General features: G+C 46.5%; 1 long non-coding RNA gene across 1 annotated transcript; it reads left to right on the plus strand.

The window, feature by feature from the left end:
- The first annotated feature begins 2,170 nt into the window (after nucleotides 1–2,170).
- LOC132540186 (uncharacterized) lies at nucleotides 2,171–11,173 on the plus strand. Its single transcript, XR_009551406.1, has 3 exons — nucleotides 2,171–2,207; nucleotides 4,150–4,247; nucleotides 10,810–11,173. It is a non-coding gene; the product is annotated as an uncharacterized LOC132540186 (long non-coding RNA).
- Nucleotides 11,174–14,960: the final 3,787 nt, after the last annotated feature.

Genomic DNA, 14,960 nt, shown 5'->3' on the forward strand with positions numbered 1-14,960 from the left:
CACCCTACGCTGACTGGCAGCCACAGAGCCCCCTCCCAAATGGTCTCCCACTCATATTCTTCTCTAAAATTCCCCGCCGGCTCACAAAATACTGCTCTGCAATCAAAAAAGATGGCATTGTGTCCTTTGGGACAAAATGAATGATGGAACTGGAAGTGATTCTGTTTATCGGCTTAAGTGATGAAAGACAAGTTCTGATAGAGAACTGATACACGTCAACTTGCAAAACAAAAACAAAACAAAACTGAAAAAGAAGTGAGAAGCAAACAAAGTGTCTCTAAGACTTTGTGAGAAATATGGTGGTTATTGTTGGGAGGGTGGGAACACAGAATTCCGGTGGTGGGTGCAGTGCAGAAATATACCCTGTAATCTTACGATCTTGTAAACTACTATTAATCACAAATATAATGTGAGTTGAAAAATAAATAAAATAAAATAAAATGCCTGCCTGGCTCCTGCTGCGTGAAGATAAAGCACATGTACCCCTCCACCTCTCCAGCTGTTCTAGACCCCCCATACCCGTGATACCCTAGTCCCTTTATCTCCTGCTGTTCAGAGACCCTTATAACCCTCCTGCTGCTCAAAACCCCCCACAGCTCCTGCTATTCCAGTCTCCCCAAGTCCCACTGTTTCAGGACACTTACACCCCTCTGGTGTTCCAGGACCCCAAATAAACCCCTATTATTCCAGTTCTTTCACAACCTCTGTTCATTTATGACCCCTCCTTCCCCTGCTATTCCAGACCCCCTCCCATTAGGAGGACCTTGTAGACTGAGGAGGATAAGAATGGGAAGAGAGCTTGGAGGTCAGGCAATGGAATCGGGGCAAACTTTGAACCTTTTCCTCTGGAGATGAAGGTCTCACTCATGGTGACACGCTAGTTCTCAGGGTCTAGTTTAGAGCCAGGGACTCGGACAGGCCCCTGGGGTGGGGGCAGGGGCAGTGGATTGGGACCTATATCACCCACGGGCCCCCTTTTCAGGTGGCTCTATAGTAACTGAGGGGAAACACCCAGAAAATACCACCTGCCACCTTGAATTGGCAGGGTGACTGGAGGGGTGGTATGTGGGGCAGACTGGGAGACAGGGGCCCTGGAGTGGGGTCCTGTTTTGTCCTTCTGCAGTATGGGAGTGGAGGGGCAGAAGGGTCAGGAGAAGGGGCCATCCCTTCATGGCTGACTCGCTGTCCACTGGTCACTCAGTCCAGTTTTATTAAACCTCTTCTGTGCCAGGCACTGGCGACACAGGGATGAAAGGCCAGCCACCCTCAGGAGTCTGCAGACAGACCACTGATAATTACATGATTACAGGTCATGTGGTGAGAGCAGGAGGGAAGCTTGGGGCTCCAGTCTGAGGAGCCACAGCCCTGTGGGTGACTGACCTAAGGCTCGGGCAGGAGCATGATCCAACCTTAGGACAAAAGTTCCATTTTAGGGGACTGGGTGGTGGTGCACCTGGTTGAACACACATGTTACAATGTGCAAAGACCCAAGTTTGAGCCCTACTCTCCACCTTCAGGGGAGAACTTTGCAAATGGTGAAGCAGTCTTGCAGGTGTCTCTATTTCTCTCTCCCCCCCATCACTCCCTTCCCTCATGATTTCTGGCTGTCTCTACTCATAAATAAATAAAGATAATTAAAAAAATTAAAGTATCATCCAAATAGTTAAAAAAAAAGTTCCATTTTTCTGAGTCCCATCAGTTAGTGAACCCCCAGTGAAGCAGCCTGTCTGCCCTGGGGCTCTCCTCTGTGGGCTGGAGCATACGATAAGATAAGCTCCCTTGTATGGGAGGTTGTAGGAAGGCAGGGAGTCAGGGTACAGTGGACACCTTGATACTATTTAGCTGCATGATGTAGGGGAGAGGAGTACTGTGGAACTATCCTGCCCTTCTCCAGCCTAAAGACCTCTAGAGTGGTGTCAACCCCTTAGCACCCAGGACATAGCTCCAAGGAGGGGAGCTGATAACTCTAAGCCAGCCCCTTGGGGTCCAGTATGTGGGAGTAGGGGTCTGGCATTGGATGCAGGAATGCAGATGGAGGGGAGCAGGCAATAATTCCTCTGGGAACAAATGTTCTCTCCCAACAGGAAATGAGTTGCAATCTCCCCTGCTCCCTCCCTTTTTTGAGGGGGGGAAAGGGGTGGGACAAGGACTGGAAAAGGCCCTATTTCACCAAGGGACACTGTCTGGAAAAGGATCTACAAGTCCAGGTGGGTTCAGGAGGGGCAAGCCCTGAGAGGGGGAAGGGGAGGGTGGCCTGCTCATGACATGTGATCACACTAACTGGGGGTGGGAGAGTTGTAAATGAAGTGCGAGTTCAAAGGCACTGCTCCCCACATTCCTGAATGAAGAAGGTTGCTGGCTGGCTGGAAGGCTCAGCCTGGGGTGAAGCCTTCCCCAATCCAGGAGGAGCCTGGTCCTATAGGCTCAGGGCTTCAGTGCCCCACTGCCTCCCTGCCCACACCTGCAACTCGCCAGCACCAGCACCCTTGGGTGGGACATTGAGCTCACACTGTGCCTAGGAGTCTGTGAGTGTGTTCGATATGAGGGGCTGATGTCCTGTCCCTGTCCTGTGGTCTGGTTCAGAGCACAGTGGGGCCACTTCCTGGGGAGAGGGGAGCTGGGTGGATGTTTGAAGAGAGAAGGTGGTTCCTAGACTGTGGGGCCAGGGTGAGATTGAGCTGGGGTTCTGTGAGATGAGAGCAAGGTGCCTGAGGAGCCAGGATAGCAGTGAATGAATGTGTGTGGTGTGTGTATGTTCTGCAGGGGGAAAGTTTTACGAGTGGTGAAGTAGTGCTGCAGTTGTCTCTCCCTCTCAGTTTCTGTCTCTATCCAATAAATAAAATAACGATAATAAGAAATTAAAACAAACAAAACAAAGAAACCTCACTGATCTAAGTGAGGATCTCTCTCTGTGTGTGTGTGTGTGTGTGTGTGAGAGAGAGATAGTGTGAATTATGTGAGTGTGTGCACAAAAGAAGAGTCTATATGAACCTGTGTGTATGATAGTGTTGTGAGAGTGTGTGCTTCAGAGAGTGCAGGATAGGACATCTCACTTGCCTGCAGTAAAGGCTTATCTCTCTTTCCAACCCACTGGGAACCTAGTTTTATTTTTATTATTTATTTTTAGAATACAATAAAAGACCATCCCTGGCCTGACTCTCAGCTTCCTGAGTCAAACAAGGATGGTGATAAAAAGCCACCTGGGTGTTGGAAACAGGGTCATGGGGAGGCCAAGGAGGACCCTGAGGTTAACTTCCCTGTAGCCACTTCTGTAAGAGGCGAAACCAGGCAAACTCTTTGCAAGCAGAAAAGCTCCCAGTCCCCAGTGGTGTCTGATCTGGTGTTCTTTTCCTCTGCATCCAGACACCTTGGATTTCAGATTCCCTCCCCACCCCCTACCCTAGAAATATCAGGGAAGGCACTAGAGCCAAGGAGAGACACCCCCACTCTAGTCAGGACCCTACATTTCCTGAATTTGCCAGTGGAACTTGGTGTTGTTCAGGGTTGTTCCTTTTTTCTTTTTGCCTCCAGGGTTATTGCTGGGGCTCGGTGGGTGGTGCCAGCACTATGAATCCACTGCTCCTGGCGGCCATTTTTTTCCACTTTTTTTTTTTTTTTTTTGGATAGAACAAAGAGAAATTGAAAGGAGAGGAGTAGACAGAGAGGGAGAGAGAAAGACAGACACCTCCAGACCTGCTTTGCTGCTCCTGAAGCTGAACCTCTGCAGGTGGGGAGACAGGGGCCCATTTTACTATGTGTGCTTAATTACTATGTGTGGGGTGGGGACAGGCTTTGTGGACATGGTTTCACCATACAGTCAGGAGTATGCCACCACCAGGCCCCCTCCTTTTTTAAATTTCTCCATGCCCCACCCCCACCCACTCTGGTGTGATTTCTCCCAGCTCAGTCAGGAACTGCACCCACCCATGGGGGGGGCTGTGGTTCCGAGCCTGGGGGTCTAAGGACTAACCTCCTGGAAGTTCAGGGGCCCCTTCCTTTGTCCCCTGGAGGGGAGGTGGGGTGTCCCAAAGACTGTTTGGGGGAGGCTGGAAGTGGCCTCGGGCATGATGGTGGTGGTCACGGTGGTGGTGGGCAGGGGGAGCATTCACAGACACCTCATCCAGGCTGACTGGTCTCATCCTCCTCCAGCTGCTGTTTCTGGGGTCACAGGCATCTCTGGGACTCTAACAGCCAACTCCAAGAGGACCTTGGTCACAGGTGGCTTGTGGGACACCTGGTCATGTCTGGTCAGTGCATATCCTGTCCATAGGACAATGTTGGAACCATGTGGGGTGGGGTGGGGACAGGCTTTGTGGACATGGTTCCACCATACAGTCAGGAGGGTACTATTCAGTCATAGGATGGGTGGGTGGGGGGTGGAGGGGTGTGTCACCAGACATCGTTCACTCTGCAGGGCCACATTTCTGGGTCAAGTCTGGTGGGAGTGGAGGACACCACATGGACTGGAACGGGAACCCCAAGGAAGGACCTGGGAGCATGTCTCCTGCTTAGGTTCTAAACAGCCATCTGGAGAGACTTATTAGAATCCAAAAACTTAGCTTTGAGAAGACCAGAGTCTTCGAAGATGAAGTCAGCTTGGGAGTGAAGTCCTGGGCCTCCTCCCCAGTCGTTTCCTTCTGGAAACCCCTTGCTCATCGATGTCTTGCCCCCCATCCCAAGCCCTCACTTGGAATTTGAGAGTGGGGCTTGTGTCCGGTCTGAAGCGACCCCTTGTGGCTACATGGACCATTGCCCCAGTGCCCTAATGAGGGAATCTGTTAATATTGAAACATTATTTTCTATCCAACCATCGTCCATCCATTCATTCATTCGTTTACCTATCCATCATCCACCCCGTTCATCTATCCATTATTCATCCATTCATCTATTCATCATCCAACCACCATCCATCTACTATCCGCCCACCCATTCATTCATCTAGCTATCTACCAGGCAATCAGCCAGCATTAAAAAAAAAAAACTCTTGGATCAACTAGGAATACCAAAGGAGACCACCCGGACCGAAAACAAGACAGGACTATAATGACCACAGGAACCCAGTAAATCACCCGTGAGTACAAACACGCGTGGCTGGTGATAGAGAGGAGAGAGGGGCCTAAGGAGAGATTAAGTGACTGCTAACAGTTCAACAGTTTGTCAGTGGAGACACCACCTCCAGTCTGCTCCACCAACAAGGGGACAGCTGAAGGGAGGAAAGGACTCCCCAGAGACTCACCAAGTACAACTCTGAGTCTCCATTGCTACTACCCTCAGAATCTGGAGCAGCAACAGGGAGGGACACCAGGGCACAGAGATCTAACCGGGAAACTCAGGAGAAGACCTATAACTCGGTGGCATAGCTGAAGGGCTGTGAAAGTCTCTTTGCATAACCACTGGATTATCTCTGCCACACCCTGCTTTATCTCTTGGTCAGGAGTCATTGATTAAGCCAAGAAGCCTATTGATAGTTTAAAAGCTCTCAGGCTACCATAGCCTACAGGGGGAAAAAAAAAAAGGCTTTTACACCACTGAACTCCAACTCAGGGATTGAAAAAACTGTTAACTTATATAAAATGGTTAAAACAACAAGAAAAAATAATGGAGACTCGAACCAGGACAAGAGTCCAGCTAAAAGTCCTCCAGAGGGCGAAGCACAAAACAACGAGTTCAACATCCAAACATTAGCTAAGGAAATAATAACAGGAGTGAGTAAAGAATTTGAAAAAATTGTAATCAGAACTGCAAGAACAACAAATGAGAATATGGAAGAAAATTCTAATAATCTCATGGTTATTAGAGAGCTGAAAGCTGAAATTGCTGAGCTAAGAAGGCAACTAGCTGAACAAGCTAAAACAGTATCAGAGCAGGGCAACAAAATAGATGAACTCCAGAAAGCAGTAGAGGGCAGAGAGAATAGAATCAATGAGGCTGAAGACAGAATTAGCAAGATTGAGGATGAATTAGAGACAACTAAAGAAGAAGTAAGAGATCTCAAAAAGAGATTAAGAGATGCTGAAAACAACAACAGAGTCCTATGGGATGACTTCAAAAGAAACAATATACGCATTATTGGCTTACCAGAGGAAGAAAGAGAAGGGGAGGAAGAAAGCGTTCTCCAGGCCATAATAGCTGAAAATTTCTCTAGTCTAGACAACACAAAGACATAAAGATTCAAGAAGCCCAGAGGGTCCCAAACAGAATTAACCCAGACCTAAAGACACCAAGACATGTCATACTTAGATTGGAAAGGAATAAGGATAAAGAAAGGATCCTCAAGGCTGCAAGAGAAAAACAAAGAGTCACCTACAAAGGAAAACCCATAAGATTAGCTGCAGACTTCTCCATACAAACACTACAGGCCAGAAGAGAATGGCAAGATATCTATCGAGTGCTCAATGAGAAAGGCTTTCAGCCAAGAATACTATATCCTGCTAGATTATCATTCAGACTAGATGGAAGCATCAAAACCTTCTCAGACAAGCAACAGTTGAAGGAAGCAACCATCACCAAGCCTGCCTTGAAAGAAGTTCTGAAAGGTTTCCTATAAACAACCAGACCACCACAAATAGAACATATATCAAAACACTCTAAAACTCTACAAGAATGGCGTTAAAATATCTTCAATCTTTGATATCAATAAATGTGAATGGCCTGAATTCACCTATTAAAAGACACAGAGTAGGAAGATGGATCAGAAAACACAACCCAACAATATGTTGTCTACAGGAAACTCACCTAACGCAACAAGACAAACACAGACTTAAAGTGAAAGGATGGAAAACTATCATTCAAGCCAATGGCCCACAAAAAAGGGCAGGAACAGCTATTCTCATATCTGACATGATAGACTTTAAAATAGATAAGATTTAAAAATATAGGAATGGACACTACTTAATGCTCAGAGGATCAGTCAATCAAGAGGACTTAACAATTATTAACATCTATGCACCCAATGAGAAGCCATCTAAATACATCAAACTTCTACTGAAAGAGCTACAGCAATATATTAACAGTAACACAATCATAGTAGGGGACTTCAACACCCCACTATCTCAACTTGACAGATCATCCAGGAAGAAAATCAGTAAAGACATAAGGGAGCTAAATGAAGAGATAGATAAACTAGAACTATTGGACATTTTCAGAGTCATTCATCCCAAGAAACTGGAATACACATTTTACTCAAATCCACATGGATCATTCTCAAGGATAGACCATATGTTAGGCCACAAAGACAGCATCAGCCTATTCAAGAGCACTGAAATCATCCCAAGCATCTTCTCAGACCACAGTGGAATTAAACTAACACTTAACAATCAACAAAAGATTAGTAACAGTGCCAAAATGTGGAAGCTCAACAGTACACTTCTTAACAACTTCTGGGTCAAAGAGGAAATCAAAGAAGAAATCAAAATGTTTCGAGAGTTCAATGAAAATGAAGACACAAGCTATCAAAATATTTGGGACACAGCTAAAGCAGTCCTAAGAGGGAAGTTCATAGCTATACAAGCACACATTAGGAAACAAGAAAAGGCACAAATAAACAGCCTGATTGCACATCTTAAAGACCTAGAAGAAGAACAACAAAGGAACCCTAAAGCAACCAGAAGGACAGAAATTACTAAAGTTAGGGCAGAAATAAATAACATTGAGAATAGGAAAACCATACAAAAGATCAATGAAAGTAAATGTTGGTTCTTCGAAAGAGTAAACAAAATCGACAAACCTTTAGCCAGACTCACAAAACAAAAAAGGGAGAAGACCCAAATAAATCGGATAGTAAATGAAAGAGGAGATATCACAACAGACACTGCAGAAATTCAACATATCATGCGAGGCTTCTATGAACAACTATATGCCACCAAGTTAGAGAACCTGGAAGAAATGAATGATTTCCTAGATACCTACCAACTTCCAAAACTAAGTAAAGAGGAAGTGGATAATATGAACAGGCCCATCACAGCTAATGAAATTGAAACAGTTATCAAAAATCTCCCCAAAAATAAAAGTCCTGGACCAGATGGTTTTACAAATGAATTCTACAAAACCTTCAAAGAAGAACTAATACCTCTACTTTTAAAAGTCTTCCAGAAGATTGAAGACACTGGAATATTCCCTGCCAGCTTCTATGAAGCCAACATCACCCTGATACCAAAAGCAGACAGGGACACAACCAAAAAAGAAAACTACAGACCAATATCTCTGATGAACATAGATGCAAAAATATTGAACAAAATTCTAGCCAACCGGATACAGCAGTATATCAAAAAGATTGTTCATCATGACCAAGTGGGGTTTATCCCAGGCATGCAAGGTTGGTTTAATATACGTAAATCAATCAATGTGATCCACCACATCAACAAAAGCAAGACCAAAAACCACATGGTCATATCAGTAGATGCAGAGAAAGCCTTTGACAAAATACAACATCCCTTTATGATCAAAACACTACAAAAAATAGGAATAGATGGAAAATTTCTGAAGATAGTGGAGTCTATGTATAGCGAACCTACAGCCAACATCATACTCAATGGTGAAAAACTGGAAGCATTTCCCCTCAGATCAGGTACTAGACAGGGCTGCCCACTATCACCATTACTATTCAACATAGTGTTGGAAGTTCTTGCCATAGCAATCAGGCAGGAACAAGGAATTAAAGGCATACAGATTGGAAGAGAAGAAGTCAAACTCTCCTTATTTGCAGATGACATGATAGTATACATGAAAAACCTAAGGAATCTAGCAAGAAGCTCTTGCTAGAAATCATCAGGCAATACAGTAATGTGTCAGGCTATAAAATTAACATTCAAAAGTCAGTGGCATTCCTCTATGCAAACACTAAGTTAGAAGAAATTGAAATCCAGAAATCAGTTCCTTTTTCTATAGCAACAAAAACAATAAAATATCTAGGAATAAACCTAACCAAAGAAGTGAAAGACTTGTATACTGAAAATTATGAGTCACTACTCAAAGAAATTGAAAAAGACACAAAGAAGTGGAAAGATATTCCATGCTCATGGGTTGGAAGAATTAACATCATCAAAATGAATATATTACCCAGAGCCATCTACAAATTTAATGCTATCCCCATCAAGATCCCAAGCACATTTTTTAGGAGAATAGAACAAATGCTACAAATGTTTATCTGGAACCAGAAAAGACCTAGAATTGCCAAAACAATCTTGAGAAAAAAGAACAGAACTGGAGGCATCACACTGCCAGATCTCAAACTATATTATAGGGCCATTGTCATCAAAACTGCTTGGTACTGGAACATGAACAGACACACTGACCAGTGGAATAGAATTGAGAGCCCAGAAATGAGGCCCCACACCTATGGACATCTAATCTTTGACAAAGGGGCCCAGACTATTACATGGGGAAAGCAGAGTCTCTTCAACAAATAGTGTTGGAAACAATGGGTTGAAACATGCAGAAGAATGAAGCTGAATCACTGTATTTCACCAAATACAAAAGTAAATTCCAAGTGGATCAAGGACTTGGATGTTAGACCAGAAACTATCAGATACTTAGAGGAAAATATTGGAAAAACTTTTTTCCGCATAAATTTTAAAGACATTTTCAATGAAACGAATCCAATTACAAGGAAGACTAAGGCAAGTATAAACCTATGGGACTACATCAAATTAAAAAGCTTCTTCACAGCAAAAGAAACCACTACCCAAATCAAGAGACCCCTCATAGAATGGGAGAAGATCTTTACATGCCATACATCAGATAAGAGTTTAATAACCAACATATATAAAGAGCTTACCAGACTCAACAACAAGACAACAAATAACCCCATCCAAAAATGGGGGGAGGAATTGGACAGAATATTCACCACAGAAGAGATCCAAAAGGCCGAAAAACACATGAAAAAATGCTCCAAGTCTCTGATTGTCAGAGAAATGCAAATCAAGACAACAATGAGATATCACTTCACTCCTGTGAGAATGTCACACATCAGAAAAGGTAACAGCAGCAAATGCTGGAGAGGATGTGGGGTCAAAGGAACCCTCCTGCACTGCTGGTGGGAATGTCAATTGGTCCAACCTCTGTGGAGAACAGTCTGGAGAACTCTCAGAAGGCTAGAAATGGACCTACCCTATGACCCTGCAATTCCCCTCCTGGGGATATATCCTAAGGAACCCAACACATCCATCCAAAAAGATCTGTGTACACATATGTTCTTGGCAGCACAATTTGTAATAGCCAAAACCTGGAAGCAACCCAGGTGTCCAACAACAGATGAGTGGCTGAGCAAGTTGTGGTATATATACACAATGGAATACTACTCAGCTGTAAAAAATGGTGACTTCACCGTTTTCAGCTGATCTTGGATGGACCTTGAAAAAATCATGTTGAGTGAAATAAGTCAGAAACAGAAGGATGAATATGGGATGATGATCTCACTCTCAGGCCGAAGTTGAAAAACAAGATTAGAAAAGAAAACACAAGTCGAACCTGAAATGGAATTGGAGTATTACACCAAAGTAAAAGACTCTGGGGTGGGTGGGTGGGTGGGTGGCGAGAATACAGGTCCATGAAAAATGATGAATGAAATAGTGGGGGTTGTATTGCTAAATGGGAATCTGGGGAACGTTATGCATGTAAAAAAAAAAAAAAGAAGTAGAAACGCAAAGCAGAAAATGACTGAGTTTGGAGTATGGCACCAAAGTAAGAAAGCAGAAGTATACTAGAGTTTGCAGTGAGTACCTCCCTAATACTTCCTCTCCACTTTTCCAAGATTTGGGTCCATGATTGCTCAACAATTTGTTTGGCTTTGTATGTTAACTCTCTTTTCAGTCACCAGGTTCCAGGTGTCATCAGGATGCCGGCCAGACTTCCCTGGATTGAAGACACCACCAATGTGTCCTGGAGCTCAGCTTCCCCAGAGACCCATCCTACTAGGGAAAGAGAGAGGCAGACTGGGAGTATGGACCGACCAGTCAACGCCCATGTTCAGCGAGGAAGCAATTACAGAAGCCAGACCTTCTACCTTCTGCAACCCTCAATGACCCTGGGTCCATGCTCCCAGAGGGATAGAGAATGGGAAAGCTATCGGGGGAGGGGGTGGGATATGGAGATTGGGCGGTGGGAATTGTGTGGAGTTGTACCCCTCCTACCCTATGGTTTTGTTAATTAATCCTTTCTTAAATAAAAAAAAAACAAACAAACAAAAAAAAAAACTCTTATTCTGTGCACACTCCATCCCTGCCTCTGGAGCTCAGGGAGGGACAGGGATACAGTCAAGTGTTGGCTTTGTGTGTCCAGCCCTTTCCCTTGCCTTCATTATTCTATACATCAGACTGTACAGTTGGTCCTCATTTAGTGACCTACTGCTTATGACCAGCTCTCTGATGAGTTTCATGACCCCATGTTAGTGCAGGAAATGCCTTTTACAGTCGCCCTCCATTGGAAACCAGGCTCTTCGTGCCACCTTCAGAGGCACCACAAAGCTGAGGGGTGAAAGAGAAACCTTTCTCTCCTCACACCCATCACACTTCCCCATCTGGATTATTCCGCTGGTGCTTTGAAAGATGCTCTTTTCTTTTATCTTCAAACCAAAATCAAACCTCACCCACATTCAAGAGCACAACTGGGTCTCTCTTGTCTCCTCTGGCTTCTGCCCCATAGTCATACATCATAAATTATGAGAGACAGAGACATGGAGAGATGAGAGACAAGAGGGGGAGAGAGAGAGAGAGAGAGAGAGAGAGAAGACAGCACCAGTTCTGCACATGTAGTGCTGAGAGTTGAGCCAGGAACCTCGGGCATGAGAATCTGGTTAACCTGGACTGCATGGCCACATGCTTCCTTGGGTAGCCTGTGAAAATCCTCATTGTCACCCAGGATGGCCCAGGAAAGAGGAGAGGAATTGGAGGTATATTCCCTCCGCAGGGGAGGAAGCCAGGGATGCATAATTCAAGCCATGAATGGGATTTGTGGCTTGCCTGTTGACCGCTGTCAAACATAATCTGTTTCACGCGTTTACAGAGGATGCATAAAATAGGTCAGCTTCAATTTTCTTCATTCTGCTTCTTTTCTTCTCCAACCTCCTGGGTCAGATACAGAAAAACCTAGGACTTGCATATTTAGAGGGGGTCAAGGATCTGGAACATCAGAGAGAGCCTGGTGTCTGGAATCAGAATTGAGAAGAGCTGCAGTTTAGCTACACAGATTCTGGGGCTGGGCCCCCTTTATACTAGGGGTTCTGGGCTCCTTCTCTGCCTACTTCAGGGGTCCTTCTCTGTTCCCATTCAGGTGTCTTTCCTCCTGGTTCTGTGTAGGGATCCAGCATTGGCGATCACAAACCCTGGCCAGACAGCAAACACCCTTCCCATCTATCTGCCCTTGAATGTTCTTCTCTTTCTCCTCGTTACTGCCAGTTCTCTTCCTTAACCCCCTCCCACTAGCTGATCTTGCTCCACATGACTTGGAGGGTGGTCTAGGGAGGCTGAAGAAGGGACTAGGATCCTCTAGATCTGGGGTACTACTGGCTCTTTGGGACTATACTCCATGTGGTCATTTTAGTTTTACTCCACAGCCCTAGCTGCCCTGAGCTTAGTTACTAAAAACATGAAGTTGCTGAATGTGCAGGGGATAGGGTGAGCTGGACCCACTTGAGTCTGGTACCTGCCAGGTATGTGAAGGACAGTGGCATGGGTATTTATACTAAACCGAGAGGGAAATCCCAGGACTGTCTGCCACACTGAAGATTCAGAGATGCCAGCTCTGTGGTCACATAGCTGAGGCAGGGAGAATAGGTGAGGGAGCAGTTGAAGCAATTTATTAGCACAAAGGACTTAAGTTATCTGGGTTGCAAATAGGTTGTTAGCCTCAGCTTGGAGGCAGACACACATAACTCCAAATCCGGCTCCTCCCGCCACCCTCATCCCCAACGGGGCACTCCCCCCCCCCCCGCCCCCTGTAGGGTTTAACTGGAAGCTGATGGAAACAATTTCCAAAACCCAAACCAGACTCTAGTCCTGATGGCACAGGAGGTGGGAGTCTGTTAAGGTGATAGCGAAGCTGCCATCTCAGCCCACAAGAACCTGGCCTGAGGGGTGGGTGCCAGTCCTCAGGCAGGAGCAGGTCAGTGGAGGTGACAGGGGTCACGAAGTTTGTGAGTCCTCAGGAGGGTGGGAGCTGCCCTTCCCCCAGTCTTGCAGGGGGCTGAGGGCTGCTGGATGCCTGGCTGGGAGGGGCCGTTCACTGAGAACCCAGATGTCAGTGGGCCCTGTGGGCTCTGAAGTTGTGTGGTTATACCAAAAGGCCTCTACCCGCTGGGGATGCCTGAGAACAGACATGAGCAGCACAAAGACATGGGAGTGGGTGGAGTTCTTACCCCTGAGGACAGAGTCCCCACTCTGAGTCATTGTCCTGGGCATCTAGTCCCAGAGAAGTACCCCCTACCCCATGTGCCTGCCCCCTGTGAAAAGAAGTGTGATTGGTGGCATCTGGGGCCTTTTCCTGCCAGTCTTGTTGGTTGACCCAGCAGTTCTAACTGGGTCAATGTGTCCTCAAGGGGACATTTGATAATGTATGAATACATTTTTGTTGCATTATTTTGGGGTGAGGGGCATGCTTCTGGCACCTAGTGGGCAGAGGTCAGGGAAGCTCTTGAGTCAATGGCAAAGCACAGGACTGCACATGTCAAAGGGGTCCAGCTCCTTTGTGGGTGGAGTCATTTGTCCCAGTCATCCCTGAGCACAGTGGTACCCTGGTACTGAGCAGCAAATGGTGGGGGCTGGTGGTGAGAAGGGTGGGCACAGCCTCAGGTGAACCCCCATGCAGGTGGTGGATAAGGGCAGAGTTTTCAATTCAAGTCACTGCTTACTTACTTAAAAACCCATTTCCTTAAGCACATAATTACATGTTTATTTCCCCAAGGAACTCTCGAGGCAGAGGAGACCTTCTTAAATTATGGGATGGCTGGCTGCACGCAGGGCGCTAATGGGGTTAGCAAATTTTCTCATCTCCTTGGAAAGCACCTTGGGGGTGGGGAAGAACAGACTCCTCCTGGGCAGCAGAGGACATAGTGGGCAGGGGAGGGGGGAGGCCCTGCTTCACCAACTAGAACAGAGGGTGAACTTAGGGTGCGGCTTCCCATCTCCTGCTGGGAAGGACTCCCAGAGGGGAGCCAGCTGCACCCTCCTGCCCCACTGCCTTCATTCGAGCTATGTTTTTGCCTGTGCCCCTTTGAGAGAGGTCTGATTTGCATGGACAAACAGAAGGGGCTGTGCTGTTGGGGCACAGGGGCAAGATCTTAGTGCTCTCTCTCTGCCTAATTCTCAGTCTGCTGGAAACACGGGGTTCCTCTCTGGGACTTGCCTCATGAGCCTAGAAGGCAGACTTCACAGATAGAACAGCAGAAAAGGGGTGCCTTACAGCTGCTCTGCTCTTGGTAGGCCAAGGCTGGGCTACACAGATGGGGCTGACATAGGAACCCCATCCCCTGTCCTTGTGGGTCCAAGTGCTATTACATGGGCTGGGCTGTCCTCCTGTTCACTCAGCCTGACCTTCCAGAAGAGACAGGATGAGGGTAGAGTGTAGAACTGGGGAGCCCCCATTGGGAACCAGAGCTGTGCTCACTGGACACATCGGGTTAGCTCTGTCCCAAGGACTCAAGGGGGAACATAAACATGGGTGGGGGGGTGTGTCTGTAGGGCCCGCTCCCAGGCGTCTGAGCTCAGAAGTGTGTCCTCACCACTGAGGGTACATAAAATGTCATGGGGCCACCTGGGTCCCAGCAGCCTAAGGAGCAGATGCTGCTGCCAGCCTGTACTGTCCTCTACTTTCCAAATTCGACCTTGGCTTCTGGGTCTCAGGCCCTTTACTGGAGCCATAGGGTGCTCCCTGCCTTGTCCAAACCCCAGGGAACCCCCCCCCCCCAATCTCAGGGCTACCTGACGCTAAACAAATTGGTTTGTGGAGAGTGCTGAATTGTCAAGTGC

This window comes from Erinaceus europaeus, chromosome 9 (genome assembly GCF_950295315.1).
Source record: "Erinaceus europaeus chromosome 9, mEriEur2.1, whole genome shotgun sequence".
In the NCBI taxonomy this organism is placed as follows: domain Eukaryota; kingdom Metazoa; phylum Chordata; class Mammalia; order Eulipotyphla; family Erinaceidae; genus Erinaceus; species Erinaceus europaeus.